Raw genomic sequence first — 17,834 nt, 5'->3', positions numbered from 1 at the left:
ATGTATATTGAGAAGTGAAAAATGTTGGGTAGGTTCTTAAGATTGACTTCACCTATTTTTTTAGTGTAACGGTTGAGAATGCTTACGAGTTTTGACTGCTTATGAGGATAGGATTCATAATTTGGGCATAGTTGAGAATTATTATGTGGACTACATTATATTTTATTTAGATTTGGCATCTCAAAATTGGTGAAGAGGATATCTTAAATCTAGGCCAGTTGGATCACCTCCTTTGACATGGACAATTCTCTGAGATCTTCTTACAGAAGTGTATGCCTGACAACCATAGGGATCATTTGAGGGATCAATTTTTGAGGTTGGAGAAGGTCTCCATGACTGTTATGGAGTATTAGTCTCATTTTTATGATTTTTCTAGGCATGTTACTTCTGTTCTTACTACCGTGTATGAGAGGATTTGTTACTTCATTTGAGGTTTGAGACTTTCCCTTCGCATGTCTTCTCAAATCTTGGTTGGTGTGGGTAGGTTTTTTGCTGACATATTAAACCATACTTAGGGTATAGATAAGATACATTGTGAGTATTAAGGGAATAACGATAAGTGGCCACAATATTAGGGTATTTTTAATGAGAGTCATAGTGGCTCACAATTTTGAGGTAGTGGTTCTCAAGGTAGGTACCCTCTGTGTTATTCATATCAGCCTCAGATTCAGTCTAGTAGATATGTCAAGGACACACTCCAGATTGCTGATAGAGGTCAATTTACTGTTAATAATCATCCTCGCCAGGGTAATGTTCAGTCTTAGAGTGGTTCATTTTTTTATTCTATTAGGTTATTTTGGGTTAGTGAGGTCAATTAATATTGGTTTTAGTGCAGTTTATGGGGCATGTCATGTTAGTAGGGTTCTTAGTCATTTTGCATGAGAGTGCCCAAGTCATACTAGAGTTGGTATGCATAGTCATAGGAAAAGTACCTAGGGTGATCATGGATGCCCTCAGGCAGGTAGGATAGGAGATCAGTCAGGTGTACAGCCTAGTAGAGGACACAGTCAGTTATATATAGTACCCACTAGACTTGAGGCTGTGCCTTCATATGCTATTATCACAGGTATGATCCATATGCCATTAGTCAGCTTTTACTTTATATGATCTGGGATCCACTTATTTTTACGTGTTTTATTATTATGCCTTGTGGTTAGAGTTATATTGAGATTCATTGTCTATGACATTATTTGTATCTACTCCTATAGGTGAATTTTTAGTAGTGGATCGAGTTTTCATATTATATTTTATGATTGTTAGAGATGTTGATACTCATGATGATCTTATTGTATTGGACATGGTGGATTCTGATATAATTCTAATCATGGACTGGTTATCCTACTATCATATGATCATGGTCTATTTCATAAAGATCGTTACCTTAGTCTTTCCCGATATAACCCTAGTCGTATGACAATAGCGGTTAGCCTTGAGCCGACAAGGATTTTTCTTATATTTGTGCTGAGAGCCTTATATCAAGGGGTTATGAGTCTTATCTCACTTATATCTATGATTTTAGTGTGGAGATCCCATCATTTAACTATATTCCTATAGTATATGAGTTTTCTAATGTTTTCCCAATTGATCTACTTTGTGTTCCTCTTGTGCGTGATATTGAGTTTTCTTATTAATTTTCAGCCTGATACCCGACCTATTTCTATGGAACCTTATCATATGGTTTTTATTGATATTAAGGATCTAAGTTCTCAGCTTTAGGATCTTCTTAGTAATGGTTTTATTAGGCCGAGTGTGTCCCTTTAGAGAGCTTCTATATTGTTTGTGAAGAAAAAGGATGGCTCCATATGCATGCATATTGATTATAGGTAGCTTAATAAGGTTACAGTGAATAATCAATATCGTATGCCTTTCATTAATGATTTGTTTGACCATGTTTATGGTACAATAGTGTTTTCTAAGATTGATTTGAGGTTCGGTTATGATCAGTTGAGGATTCGGGCTGAGGATATCCTGAAGACATCCTTTAGGACCCGTTATAGTTATTATGAGTTCCTAGTGATGTATGTTGGGTTAACTAATGCCCCAACCACATTTATGGATTTGATGAACCGAGGATTCAGACCTTATTTGGATTCTTTTATGATTATATTCATCGAAGACATCCTTATATATTTGAGGAATAGAGAGAAGCATGGACAGTATTTGAGGATTATGCTCTAGACTCTGAGAGATCATTTACTTTTTTACCATATTCTATAAGTGTGAGTTTTGGCCTTAGTTGGTGTATGTGGTGTCTAAGGATGGGATTATTGTAGAACCAATAAAGATTGAGGCCATTCATGATTGGGCCAGGCTAATATCTCTAATTGAGGTTCGTAGCTTCATTGTTTTTGTCGGTTACTATAGGATTTTCACTGAGAGTTTTGCTACTATTACAATACCTATGACCAGATTGACTCATAAGGAGGTTTCTTTCTAATAGTTTGAGGAGTATGAGTCGATCTTTGGTTTTTATTTTTACTTTTTCTATTGAGGGTGAGAGATTTAACGTATATCGTTATACTTCTGTTATTGGTTTAGGTTGTGTGTTAGTGCAGCAGGGTTGTGTTATTGCTTATGCTTTAATGTAGCTAAAGGTGCACGAGCTCAATTACCCCACCCATGATTTAGAGTTGGCGACGGTAGTTTTCACACTTAAGATTTAGTGACGTTATCTTTATGGTGTAAATTACATGATCTTCATGAATCATCATAGTATTTAGCATCTTATGACCCAGAGAGAGCTTACTTATAAGGAGCGTAGATAGGTGGAGTTGCTTAAGGATTATTACATCTCTATCTTGTATCATTCGAGCAAGGTGAATGTAGTAGCGGATTCCTTGAGTCAAAAGGCGGCGGGTATGGGTATCCTAGCTTGTGTTTAAGTTTCCCAGAGGCCATTAGCACGAGATATTCAGTCCTTAGCCAACTTGATAGTACAACTGGATATTTTCGACCCTAGGAGGATTCTTGCTAGTATTGCGGCGAGGTTTTGACTAAATGAGTAAATTCAGAGTCACCAGTTTGAGGATAAGAGACTTTTTTGCATTCGTGATCGGGTGTTGAGTGGTGAGTCCAAGAGGTCTACAATAGATTCGAAGGGTGTTTTGAGATTTGGAGGCAGTATTTATGTTTCGAGCGTTAATGACTTGTTTCAGTCGATCTTGCATAAGGCCCATAGCTCTAGCTATTTTATTTACCCAGGTATAGCTAAGTTGTATAGGGACTTGAGATAATATTATTGGTAGAAATGCATGAAGAGAGATATGTTAGGCTTTGTAGCTTATTGCCTATGTTGTCGATAGGTGAAGATCGAACATCAGAGGCCTAGTGGATTAATTCAGAGGTTGCCCATTCCCGTGTGGAAGTGGAAACGGATTAGTATGGACTTTGTTAGTGGTTTGCCTTATACCTCCCATAGTTCCGATGGTATTTAGGTCATTGTGGATTGGTTGACCAAGTTGGTACATTTCATTCCTATTCAGATGTCCTTTAGTGCTAAAAGGTTAACCCGTATATATGTTTATGAGATAGTCTATTTATATGGTGTGACTATATCTATGATTTAAGACCGAGGTTCAGTGTTCACTTCCATTTTTTAGAGAGCTTTTAGGAGGAGTTGGGTACTTAGGTGGTTCTTAGTACAACCTTTCATCCAAAGAACGACAGATAGTCGGAGTGGACAATTCAAGTTCTCGAGGATATGCTTTGAGCCTATGGTATGGATGTTGGAGGTAAGTTGGAATAGTACTTAGCCTTGGTAGAGCTCATGTATAATAATAGCTACCATTCGAGTATTAAGATAGCACCTTTCGTGGCTTTATATGGTAAGATATGTCACTCTTCGATTAGTTTGTTTGATACCTATGAGATTCAGCCTCATGGTACGACTTAATTCAGGAGTCGTTGGGCAATATTTGGGTGATTCAGGATAGTTTGAGAGAAACTAAGAGTAGGCAAAAGGCTTACATGGATTGTATATTTTGTGCCTTGAGATTTGGAGTTGGTGACTTGGTATTCCTTTGGGCATCACCCATGAAGAGTGTGATGAGATTCGAGAGGAAATGCAATCTCAACCCTAGATATATAACACCCTTTGAGATTCTTCGCACAGTTGGTAAGGTAACTAATGAGTTAGACTTACCCCTAGATTATGTTTCTTTCTATACGATTTTCTATGTTTCTATGTTGCAGTGATACATTCCTTACATTTCTCATGTGCTTAGATGGGACTCAGTTCAGTTGGATGAGCGATTGATCTTTGTGGAGGAGCCTTTGCTAATTTTGGTGAGTTATGTCAGGTGGTTGTGCACTAGCGAGATACTTATAGTTATGTTTCATTGGAGGAACTACCCAGCAGAGAAGGCTACTTAATAGATTGAGAGAGAGATGTATACCCAGTATCCTCACCTGTTCAAGGCTTCAGGTACATCCTAACCCTTTACTTTCACGGACAAAATTTCTTTTAGTAGTGGATATTGTAATGATTTCCGTGTTTTCATTCATTTAGTTATTTAGAGATTTCCAATAAATTCCCAAGTCATTTATGACTTACTGGGACTGACAGTTTGGTCACCAAGTAGTTCATTTGGCTTTTAGAGCAAATTCTATCTTTTGAAGCCTATGTTGGTTCAAATTAGTTACTGATTAAGAAATTCAGTCAAACGACTTTATATGCCACTACTGACTGTTCCAATAGCTCCGTAGCATCGACTTTAGGTTTAGGTTGACTCTTGGTTTGGGCCCCGAGACTCCCAGACTTATTTCAAGCTATTGGTCAAAAGTTAAGAAAATGAAAAGTGGGTGTGAGACTTATTTGTCATTGAAACAACCTTGGTTGAAAATTTTGACTAGGCCATTGCATCTGATGCGTCAAATTTTATAAGGTAGCATAGTCTGTTTGAATATATGAGATTTTTGATGAACCCTGAGGGGTTGTATGAGATTTGGAAAATCCCTTAGGTGATGCCCTTAATCACCTAAGCGATTTGGAAAATCCAAACAAGTGTCTCTTAAGTGACAAAGTGTGTAATGTAAGCCATGGGCTTAGCAGGGGAGCAAGTATTGCCTAAGCAATACTTTTGTCGTGCATGTAACGTCTACTTATCTAGCCATATATCATGTAAGCAATTGGTAACATTCAACTTACTCTATTATTTTGAAGCAAGGAGATCATTGTCAATCTAGTAACCTGACATAGGTTGGGGTCTAATCCATGAGGAGTGTAATTTAGTCTTTGAATCCTATATATGTTGAAAGTCACTAAGCATTGACTCACATTGTACATGAGGAGAGCAATACTTTTTCTCTTTGTTTAGCTTTTAGGCATTAACTTTCAATACCATGGCCCAAGGTCACCTCTTCCAAGACTTAACACCCCCAACTTAGGCTTTTGGCCTCAAGTTGCATTTTCAAGTTCAAGAAGTATAGAGTTCAAAAGAAGGGTAAAATTCAAATGGTTCAAGGCTTGTAATGTGGTTGCCAAAGAATTGTTCAAAGACTCAAAATTGGTGACTAGGGATACTATTATATGTACGGGTAGGTTCTTTAGGCTAAAGTGGGTTCCTATGTTCACAAAGAAGAACTAAGATCGCTTTAACAACCAAGAATAATCACAATTAGCCTTGAGAGACTAACTGGGCAAGTCTTAGATGATACAAGTAAGCACAAGAGTTAAACAACCACGCTCATCGCAGATGACATGCAAACTTTTCAAGGAGGCTCAATTCCATTTTCTACTAAAGACAAAGAGAGGTATTTACCATATACTACCAACTAAGGACTTTGGAGTCACAAAAAGAGGTACAGCATTGTTACAAAATTGTTCACGTCCCTCCCATTGGTTTTCAACAAATATTGGACAAAGGGGGTGGGGGGTTACTTTCTTTGTATTCACACCACGCAAAATTTGCTATTGATGGAACCAAACCAAGCTGTCATCTCATAATTTAGCTCTCATGAGGGCAAACCATATGGCTACTCAGACTTCACCATAGGCTTAAGGGTAATCTCAAAACTCCAATGCTACAGGTACTTAGATTTTTCCTGCATCTATGGTTAAAATCCCAAACACGATGATTTTCTACTAAGAATGTCGTCACTCAATCTATCATAGGGAAAGGCTCGCCCAACATCATCATAAATAAGATAAGAATAAAATAAAAATCTAAGAAGAAAAACAGACAACTAATCCATGAAATGCAGGCACTATCAAGGTGACCAAATATTACAAACTAAAATAAAAATATAATCATCCAAATCATAAAAATCCAAATAAAAACATCCAATCAAATGTCCAATTCGTACAGACCAATCAGTAACTAAGGCTACTATGGATACGGGCACTCTAACTAAAAATTTGCAGCGACCTCATTGTATAATCATGAAAGCATAAGAAAAGAGTAAAGGGTGCTCCCTGTAACCGCATCAAGCACTACCGTCGCTATCAGCCTTGGCATCATCCTTATCATCCTCAGAGTCAGACCATGCTATTAGGACTTCATAATCACTCTCAACCCTATGAGAAGAAAGTTTGTCTTTGGATTTTAGGACCTCCCATAGGCCCTTCACCCCTTCTATATCTTTGTAAAGAATTTATCTCTCTTTTTCTCCCCTTTTTTCATGTTTTCTTGAGAATCCCTAAGTTTATCATGTGATTGTGCTAAAGAAAAGTAGGCACTCTTAAGCCTAGAAATAGTGTCCCCATGCTTCTTCTGGTCCTCCAGGTGTAACACCCCGAATTTGGTACCCAAAACACTACACAGTGCTCATGACCCCAAAGGAACACAAGCTAATCCATGATTGATATCTGTTCCTGAACACTGCATAATATACTTTATAATGCAGAAATAAAGGCTATAAGGCTGTAAGGTTCAAAACTGAGATAGAATATCTGATAAAATATAACATCTGGGTGGGGTATGAAATACCCAAAATAATTAAAATAACTGTCTAAACGTGCTAGTCTGAAATGCCTCTAACTGATTGAACTGTCTGAATAAGGAGTTGATGGGATATGTCCCTAACTAACTTCAACTACTGAAATAAATTAATTAATGTATAATAAAGTAATGGTCATGTCCTCGAAGGATGAGGAATCACTGCTAACTTGGACTGCTGAGACTAGAATACTACTGATGCTCTGGAGCTCGTACTTCTGAACCTATGGTATAAAACACCATAGTACAAATGCTTCAGTATGTTTGAATATACTGGTATACATGTGAGGTAGGCTGACTGCAAAGGGTTTACATACATGAACTATTCTAATTGACTGAATAACACGAACGTGAGAATACATACATGAATACGTAGTAACTATAACTGAGTTCGTGATAACATGATTACTGAATCTGAGTACTGATAATGTGAGATACTGATAATTGTATAACTAAAATAACTAATACTTAGAAACTGTATCTGACAGTCTAGTTTTTGATGGAACTAGCTGAATTTCGTACTATTCTGAGTTGATCGTATCTAACAGTCCTGAATTTTATAGATCTATCAGAGTTTTATTACTGAGATTGAATGACTATATCTAACAGTCCTGATCTATGACTAAAACTGTGGGAAGTAGTCATCTAACCGAGATGCTCTAAATAACACAATGTAGCTAAGTTGGGGTTCAATCTGTAACCCAATTAGAAGGGTGTCAATACCGCACCACTTGTAAGGACAATCTGTCAGTAACCCTCATATAATAGGTAACTCTAGTGAGAAAGTAGGAACCCTCATATAACAGGTTAAGCCACCTCATCTACCCTCGTATAATAGGCTATGATGTCTCAACCTACACTAGCTTTGTAGTTCTGGAATGCAAGGATTGCTTCTAAGAATCACACCCTCATATAATAGGTAGGTTCCCATCCTAGGGTTCATTCGGTGCTAATTTCTACTCCCATATGAAAAGACACTGAACATGATTAAATGAACTGACTGGAATGAGTTAACTGAGTTTTCCTGAGTCATGAGATTGACTGAATTCTATGGATCATGTCTTGACTGAGAGTATATTGAGAACATGACACTAATTCTAAGGACACAGCTAAATTTTTGGGTATAAGTACCCCCAGGACTCGTTAGAAGGAAACTGACAAAGCATGACTTTCTTGAATACATGACCAATATCACAATCCATAATATAATAAGTTGGAAATTTCATGAGGTACAAGTTCTAAAGCATCACAATGGCTACACATATATCCATAATTCATTGACTAAGACATTCCAACAAACACTTGACATGCATAAACTCGTACATGAGTGGGGTTTCATATTATCATACTAGTATGGCACTTTTCCTTCACATAGACATTTAATCAAACACATGGGGAGCATGCTTTGGTTATACAATCATCAACACATCTAATAATCATGGATATATCAATCAATGTGTAAATTTAAGGGGTTATCATAATTATTATGCAAATCACCACATCCTAGGGTCAATCATTGGAATATGTAATTTAAAACATGAATCAAAACCCCACAACAACATGGACATGGACTTCAATTCAATTTAAATCATGAACATTCATAAATACACAAATCCTATATTTTGAAAAGAGATTCTTGAGCTTTATGGGTGAAAGGGACCCCTAAATCAACACATGACATACCTTGACTGTGAGTTTCTTGAAGTCCTTGGACTTGAAGAATTTCAATCTCTTAGTTTCTTCAAGAAGGATTTGGATCTTGTTCTTGGGGATTATATTTGAGAGAAAACCCTAATTTGACGTTGTAGATGAATAATGAACTTATGATCCTTGATCTGATATAATTAGGGGTTGAAACGGATGGAAAAAGACCTAAATACTCTTTTAAAAATGACTTTAATTTGCTGAACAGGATCTGCGATGGCTCGTGGATAAAGCATTTTCATCTAAATGGATGGAAGTAGCTGATATTGGGCTTCTTTCCTCTCCAGAGTTCGTAAGGTATCCTTTTTAAAATAGGTTTGATTAGGCATCTATCGATGATATAACATGCTATGCTTACTGCTCATGCCCAAAAGTGATCTGGGAGATTATGTTCTAACAATATGGTCGTGATAATTTCCCAAAGAAGCTAGTTATTTTATTCCACCACACTATTTTACTGAGGAGACCGCAATGATGAGAAGTTTTGAGAATATCCATTTTGCGTACAGTATTTCTCAAATGCCTTATTTATAAATTCTTCTCTGTGATCACTGTGAAAATAAGTGATAAGTTTCCAACTTTATTTTATACTTTTCTATAGAAAATATCAAAGCTTGTAAAAGCCTCAAGTTTATGAGCAAGAAACATTATCCAAGTAAAATGTGAGTAGTCATTAACTATATTGAAAATATATACCTTTCTAACAATACTCGCGGTCTTGGTGGGACCAAACTGATCTATGTGGATTGTTTGAAGAGGTTTGGTAGTAAAGACAATGTCTTTGACTTTGAATGAAATTCAAGTCTTTTACCCAATTGACAAGAATCACAGATGTGCGTTTTTTCAAACTTGAGTTTTAGCAGACCCTTCACCAGTTCCAATCTGGACAACTTCTCAATGACATGCATGATGGCATGCCTAAGCTTTTTGTACCACAAACAAACATCATTAGTTTGCACAGTGAGATAGGTTAAGGTAGCAAAGTCAATACTATTTAAAACATAAATATTATCAATGCGTTCACTGATAAGAGAATATCTCTTTTGTCATGTTTGATGGAGCAACTTTCAACTTTGAAAGAGACTCCAAATCCAGCATCACATAGCTGACTGATGCCAAGGAAGTTATGCTTGAGACTGTCTACCAAATACACTTCAGTAAACTCCCATGAGGAGATAAGCCTCACTGAGCCAATTTCGATGATATTTTCTCTAGCGTTGTCACTGAATCTGATTGATCCTCCATCTATATTCTTTAAGGAAGAAAAGTTTCCTTTTTTTTGGTGATGTGTCTGGAACATCCACTATCAATGAACCATATTTCCTTTTTATAGCTCTTATAGATTTGTTCCTGCAAAATAAAAAAATTAATTTTATTTAGGTAACCAAGTAGTCTTGGGTCCTTACGAGTTAGATGTGCTTCCGTTGGGCTTCCAACCCACACACTTTTATGTGTATGCCTGTAGATATAGGATTTGTTCCCTCTCTGTCCACAGATAAAATATATAGGTCCTCGAGAGGAGAAACAGGTCTTGGGTAATTTAAACAATTCTGATGAGGAACTTGAATAGTTTTTAAAAGAGTTTGATCTTAATAAGTTGTCACTTGGTGATATCTTAATACTGTTTGATTTTATTTTTACATCATCAAGCTCTTCATGAAGTAAGTTAATTTCAATTTTACATGCTTCTATTTCTATTTGATAATTTCTTTGTTTCTCTTCGAGTTTTCATTTAAATCGAGCTTTGCAACTCTTCCTCTCTTGAGTGAGCTTGTTATATTCATCTATAACCTTAAAAAGCTCTTCAGTTATCATATCCAAATTAGATTCAAGTATATTGAAATTATGACAATCGTGTAGTCTTACCTTTCTAGATTCACCAATTCCTATGAAGCACATATTGGCGGCTTCTATTTCTTCTTTGGTTTTATCTTTATTACTCCAATCTCCAAAGTTTTGATTCTTTCTAGATGTTTTTCTTCTTAATTCTTAGCAGTTTTATTTAAAGTGGCCCAACCTTCCACAGTTATAACAATGATCACCATTTCTAGTGGAGTCATTATTTTTGGCTCCCTGGTATCTTTTTTATCTCTATCTCATGATCCGCGTTACTTCACGGTTAATGAGGGCCATTCCTTCGCTATTTGTATCTTCCAGTATGTCCTCTTCTTTAGTTGGAGAAGCACTGGAGGCATCTGGTTTCTTTTTTTCTTCCTTGTGATACCTGTTGATAGAACTTCGTTCATATGCAATAAAGTTGCCTCATAGTTCATCATATATCATGTTTTGAAGATCTCCATATTCTAGAATGGCAGCCTTGGTTTCCCAAATTTTTGAGAGACCTCGAGCCAACTTTCGAACCTGCAGATATATGGATAGATCATCCCCAGTGATTTCAGTTCATATATAATCTTACTGAATCTGGAAAACATTGTTTCAATATTCTCATTCTCTTCTATTTTGAACAGCTCATATTTATTGACCAGGGCAACAATCTTTGACTTTTTGACTTTGGTGGTTTATTTATAGGTTACCTCCTATTTATCTCATATTTCTTTTGTAGTCTCGCAAGTTGATATCTTATTGTATTGTTCTCCACTAACCGCACAAAGAAGTAAACTTATATCATATGCGTTTGTTTTGATTACCTCTTGTTGTTATTTAGTGATCTCAAAGCTTTCAAGGTATTCTATGTCAGTATTGCTGATTCTTTGTCTTTGTCCTTCTGCTTATGTTTGAGTCCTAGAATCGATTTTGGTACCTTCTTGAGACCACTCAGTCTTGGAATTCATTGGATTGGATAAAGATTTTGAACATATTCTTCCAGTAGGAGTAGTGTTTTCTATTAAAGTATGGCGGTCTCATGAAGTAGTGACCTTCTTGAAGGAGAGCATCAAGAATTTAAAAGTTTTCCATTTTATTTTTTCTCACATGCGGTTAAGAAACATTGTTAGTAAGACCTGCTCTGATACCAATTGAAATTCAAGAGGGGGGATTGAAAATTTTCTATAAGTTGACTATTGACACCTCATAACCGACTCTCCTACAGATCAATACACTTCACAAAATAGATTAGGTTCAAAATAATCAAGAAAATAAATAATAAAATTTAAAGTAAAGACATAGAGATTTATTCTAGTTCAGAATACCACTGTGGTGCCTACTTCCAGTCCCCTTGGGTTTCAATGTTTAGATCATTTAACGTCGGGATCGATTACAATGATGGAAAAAAAGTTCTGAAGACTTATTTTTCTCTTCAGATCTTATGACACAACTTCAGTTAGAGTTACAAAGTTAACTCGATCCTACTCTTTATATAACAATTGTAAACTAATAGTTACAAAGCTTTGTTAGACTAAGATTGAGACACTTTGAGATTCTTTTTGAAGTTCCACAATGTTTTCCATCCTTAGTCTTCTTATTTTATAGTCTTCAGCTGCTACTCTTCGTAAGGAAACCAAAGAGATTTCTTCTCAATTAAGGATTTCAATTGATTCCTTGATTGAGGAATGTTTTCGTATGGTATGTCTATATCAAATATGTCCATACATGGCTTTACCTCACGTCCGTATCAGATATGTTCGTGATCTTATCTTCCTTTTGCTCTTGTAGTGATTGATGCTTTTCCAAGTTGGTTCTCAATCTTTTTTTCCTTTTTGCTTTATTCTGATTGATCTGATCTGCCATGATTCTCGGAACGAGATGTTCCTTCCTTTTTGGTTTGTTGTGATTGATCTGATCTACCATGATTTTGGGACTGAGATGTTCCTTCTTTTCGCTCTTTATTTTGACTGACTCGGTTGGATACCATAGATCATGATTTGATATCCTTTCATTCCCAAAGTCGGCTTCATCCACTATTATTAGTCTTCCAATAGCCTGCAAAGATCCACTCATTAGTTTGTCATGATTAAAATGAAAACACAGGAGGCTAACACCAAGTTCTTAGCTAACCACTACAATGACAGGCTAAATGAACAACCAAATATTAGAATTTTTGAGTTCCAGTTTCTTATTAAGAAAGAATTATATTTACATATCAGAAGAACAATATGTAGGAGAGCTAAGACTAAAGTGATAGCAGAACTGATAGGTAACTATAATCTTGAATTTGGGAGAATTTTAGATTATATAGATAAGATGTTAAGATCAACTCTAGGTAGTACATGTGTAGTTAAGCTTTATGATGAGACATTTAAAGATGTTAGAAAAATGTTTCAAGGCTTTTACACATATTTGATGCAATAAAGAAGTCATACATGATTGATTGTACAAAGTGTATTGGTTTGGATGCTTGTTTTTTGAAGGGAGTCTCAAAAGGGAAGTTACTGTTGTTGTGTGTAAGGATGGAAAATAATCAAATGTTGCCACTTGCATGGGAAATGGTTGAGATGAAGATCAGTTCACTTGAAGTTTCAATATTAGAATTGTAAAGGAAGATCATCAACTTAGAGATAGGAAAAATTTGGCTATGATAACAAATATCCAAAAAGTATGAATTTAATTATTTAATTCATTCATATAACTGTATATTTGGCCAAATTGCTCACTGTTTCTTTTTTCTTTTTGGATTTGGAAATTGATGTAAGAGAACATCTCCCAATACTGAACAGATGATGTACAACTAGGCATGTCCATTCTAATTTGTCAAAAACTATGTATGTAGAGGCATTGAGAAGAAAAAATGTTTTTGAGGGAAAACATTATTTATATGAAGATGATGGATGTGGAAAAGATGTTGGATAAGATGATGTAATATAATCCAAAAAAATGAAGCAAGCTTTACTTTAGATTTGCCACAAAATGTAATATTGTAGACAACAACATGGCAGAATGTTTCAATGAATGGATATTAGGAGCAATCGCTAGACAATAATTACAACATTAGAAAATATAAAGGTGAAAATGACAAAAAGAGTAGGAAAGATGAGGGAATTTTTTAACACTTGAATTAATGATATTTCTCCAATGGCCATGAAAATTCTAGCGGATAATATAGCTTAGTCTATGAAGTACAACATTGAGTAGAGTTCTAATACATGGTATGAAGTCCTAGATAGAGAATAGAGACATATTATGTATCTTCCCAGACAAACTTATAGCTGTAGAGAATGGACGCTAAAGGATATACCTTTTCTTTATGAAAATGACACGACCCAAACCATTGCCTTGTCATAATGGGAAATCCCAAGCCCAACCAGGACTGAAAACCACCCCATTTCCCAATCCAACCACCAAATGCATACCTTGAGTCGGATGAAGTCCGAGTAATAACAAGATAGTGTATCCAACCATGTGGTGTCTTTGGAATAAGTCTATATACAAGACCAACCCAACATATTATAATCACCCAATAACCTACCAAACCAATGCAGAAACCACAAACCAATACCATGATAATAAGCCAATGTATGTATTTACATATAATAAAACAATTCATTCCATACCCAAGTCCATAGTTATCCATACAAAGCATCTAGACCAACCAAAGAGTACCTAGTCGGGACATGCCCCCGACCATAGCCAAAACCAAAGTCTATGAAAGATGAGAAATATGTAAAGTAAACTATGACATGAAATAGATGTCTTCCCAAATATGGAAGCTCACCACTTTAATCCAACACTGACTGTCATTGAATCCAATTACTAAGCAGGAGAAGTAGAATGGATAGTTCCTGCATACCATGGGTATACAACCGCTAATAGATGGGTTAGTCGGTGAATACTAGCATGAACTCAGGATAAGGATAAGATAATTCCAATTACCAAGCCATGTAAAACCATCCATTATACATTCAACCATACATATATATATAACCATGTTGGGAGAGGGAACCGGTTTAGCATGCATTTAAAACCTTTACCTAGGTTGTGTAGATTTTACGTCCTAACCACCCATGGTCTATATGGGTTCAGATCCCCTAGCTGAAAGGGACCCAATGCGTGTAGCCAAAACCTGGGATAACTAGTACATCCCCTAAAATATGGTGTGACATCATGCACACGGTCACCAAGACCAGCCTCACATCATCAAATATGAGTTTGTAGTTTTGGTCCCTCAATACCGCCACATTTCATGACTTGCTAAACATTTCTCCATTATTGCCAATTAAAACCTTTACAAAGAAACCAATCAATCTATTTACCATTTATTAACCAAAGCCATTTAGCGGTGGTATCGTCATACTGACCATACTTGCAAGTACTAGCCATAGCCTACCATATATAGGTTTAAGGGGACTTTCAAGCGCCCTTCTATTTACCATATTAAACTACTTGGGGGATTCCATGTACCCCATAAGCATAACCATTTTCATAGCCACCAAGGCTTTACCATTTAATCCTTCTAAACCATGTATACTATTTATACCATTTAAAACCATTTCCTAAATATTTTAGACCATGCCAAACATTTAAAGCATTTATATCATTTAAACAATTTAAACCATGAAAGACCATTTAAATCCATTTAAGGTTCCATGACCAAACCACACAATGCAAGAGTTCCAATGAAAGTTCAACAATAGAGTGAAAACATTCTTTAAGGTATTTTATCAAACATGTTGAGGGCATACCTTTACCAAGACCAAAACCAATGCATAAACACCATAATTAGGGCTAATCAAGACCCATTTTTTTAACCATAACCAACCAATAACCATATATGCAAACCATTACCAAAAGCATATAAGAACATAGTTTAAGAAATACTAAACCATATGCATCAAGACCCTCAAAATATATTTCAAAAACCACCATTCATGATCCATAAATCAATATTTCAAATACAATGTATATGCTTGTAGTTTGAACTAACCATGAGGGAAGGATTACATGCCTTACACATGAAGATTCATAGAAAAAATCTTGACCTTTGAGCCCTTTGAAGAGCACATGAAGAAACCCTAGCCTCCAACCTTCAAAAGTATGTTTGAGAGAGTATTTGAAGTGGTTTAATCCTATTACAAGTGTTATAAAGTCAACCAAGGGTTATATAACGTGAGGACAAAATGGATTTTGAAGTAGGAAATGTCCAGACTACCCTTGACTTAAAATTAATAAAACAAGCCACGTCTAGGGGTACGACTCACCTATATGATCCATATCCTAGGTATGAGTGGTACCCTAAATCATACTCAAGACCATTCTAAGACCCTACCTACTGGTTTCTATACGACTCATACTTCCCTACTCGTACCTTAAGGGTACGAGTGACACACTCAATATACCCACTAATATGCTATTGAAATATAGCACTTATGATGCTTAAAATCTAAGAAAATGTATTTACTTAAGGCTATATTGTTATATTTTATGTGTTTTTGGGAATGTTTTATAGGAAATTAGGTTTTGGATGCTAAATGCAAAAAGAACTATGAAAAGTGGCTTGAATCATAGTTAAAAACCCATTTTAAGCCTCTACTTCCTAAGGTACAACTTTTTCCAAATGATGAATAAGGATTTTGTACAATTTGTATCCCTGACATACCTTACAAGTCGTACCTTAGATAGATTCGACATAGCTTCAACAGTGCTTTAGTATTTTGGCTATAACTTTTCACCCAGATATCAGATTAAGGCAAAATTTGTATCGTTGGAAAGGTAATTCAATTGTATATCTTTTAGTGGGTCTTAAGATGTAAAATACTAAGTACAAAAAAAATTATGTATGGTTGAAGATGACAAAATCTAGATTCTTCACAAGAACTTAATCATTAAGGTATGTTCTCACATGCCTATAAACTTAGAACTATTTGTGATACAAATATGCACCTAAAGTCATCAAAAACTTCTGAGAAATTTGAAGTATCAAAATAATATGAATCATAAGTCTGAGTATGACTCGTATGATCCAATCGTAAGAAGAATAGTGTCTAAGAATAAGAAAGGAAGGAGTCCTAGGTGGATATGAGTGAAAGCCATGAGTCATATTGTCAAGGTACGACTCATAAATATGAGTTGTAAGAAGATCAGAATGTTGAAGCCTTGAGATATGATCTACTATAATACATACGACTGGGTCCTACGACTCATAAGTAGACCATATGAATCATGGACTCGAGTCGTACCTTGTGACGACTTAAGTTTCCTAACCCATTTTACTTAGGATTTGTTTCCTGGAATTTCCATATATCCCAATTATACTCCTATAATGTTTTGTAGTCCATTTATGTATATGTAATTATGTTTTCCTATTTTATTTAGGAGTTGATTTTTATTTTTTTCCTAGTTTATTTAGGATTTGTTTTTGTAATCTATAAATACCCTTTAGGATTTGTTTTATTTATTCATCATTCAAACAATCATTCATTCAATAAAACATTCACAAATTTCAAAATTCATCATGTATTGATTATCATTTTTGGTTTGTTCTTGATTTGTTATTCAATTTAAGACTTTGAAATTTATTCCTTATTATTTAAAGATTGATTTTATAATTTTGCTGTGGATTCCATAATTGCTCTCATAAATATAAGCGGCTAATTCCCTTAGCTAGGGTTGTGGGAACCCTGGTGGATTAGCTATGCAGAGAAAGTAGGATTCAATTGTTCTAGGGTTTTTGTATGTATCTTAGTTCTCTTATGTATTAATTGGCCTTAAGTAGCTGCAGACACTTGAGATAGCATGTATTCGTATCCATTCAATAACCAAGAAGCTTGCAATTAGGTAGCGAGAACTAAGATAGTTGTACGATAACCAAGTATGACTGGGGACATAACAAGGGGCAACAGGGCGTCACTCTGAGGTGATAACCAAGTCAAAGGGTGAAATTTATCTTCTGGATACTACCTAACTTGTAGGCTTTGCATGCAGAACTATAGAATAATTGGGTTGAACAGGAGAAATTTATACAATTGAGAAGCCAAGGGGGAACACATACCTAGTATTCGTATTCTATTATTTACAACCAAGAACAACTAATTTTTGTTCTTCTTCTTTATTTTATTTTAACAAATTCCCACCTTTTTTACTTCCTTTCACTGCCTGGTAATTGTAATTTAAGATAGATTTTTGACGTATTCCCTTGGGATTCGACCCCAACCTCCTTAGGTTACTATATTTGATAATTACTACTTTATCCTTCAATTGGAGGTGTATTTTAGGCAACATCAAATTTTGCCATCGTTGCCGGGGAATACGGTCTCATAATTCTTGATTGAATTTGTTGGAGTTATTGTTTTTTTTTTTGTTTTT

The 17,834-nt window shown here is 35.6% G+C and overlaps 1 pseudogene; it reads right to left on the bottom strand.

Moving 5' to 3' along the window:
- Positions 1 to 12,536, bottom strand: part of LOC107868925 — a 35,155-nt pseudogene extending 22,619 nt beyond the window's left edge.
- Between the last annotated feature and the right edge of the window lie 5,298 nt (positions 12,537 to 17,834).

Source organism: Capsicum annuum, chromosome 4 (genome assembly GCF_002878395.1).
Source record: "Capsicum annuum cultivar UCD-10X-F1 chromosome 4, UCD10Xv1.1, whole genome shotgun sequence".
In the NCBI taxonomy this organism is placed as follows: domain Eukaryota; kingdom Viridiplantae; phylum Streptophyta; class Magnoliopsida; order Solanales; family Solanaceae; genus Capsicum; species Capsicum annuum.
The sequence above is the reverse complement of the archived record's forward strand: the minus strand, read 5'-3'. Positions and strand labels throughout refer to the sequence as shown.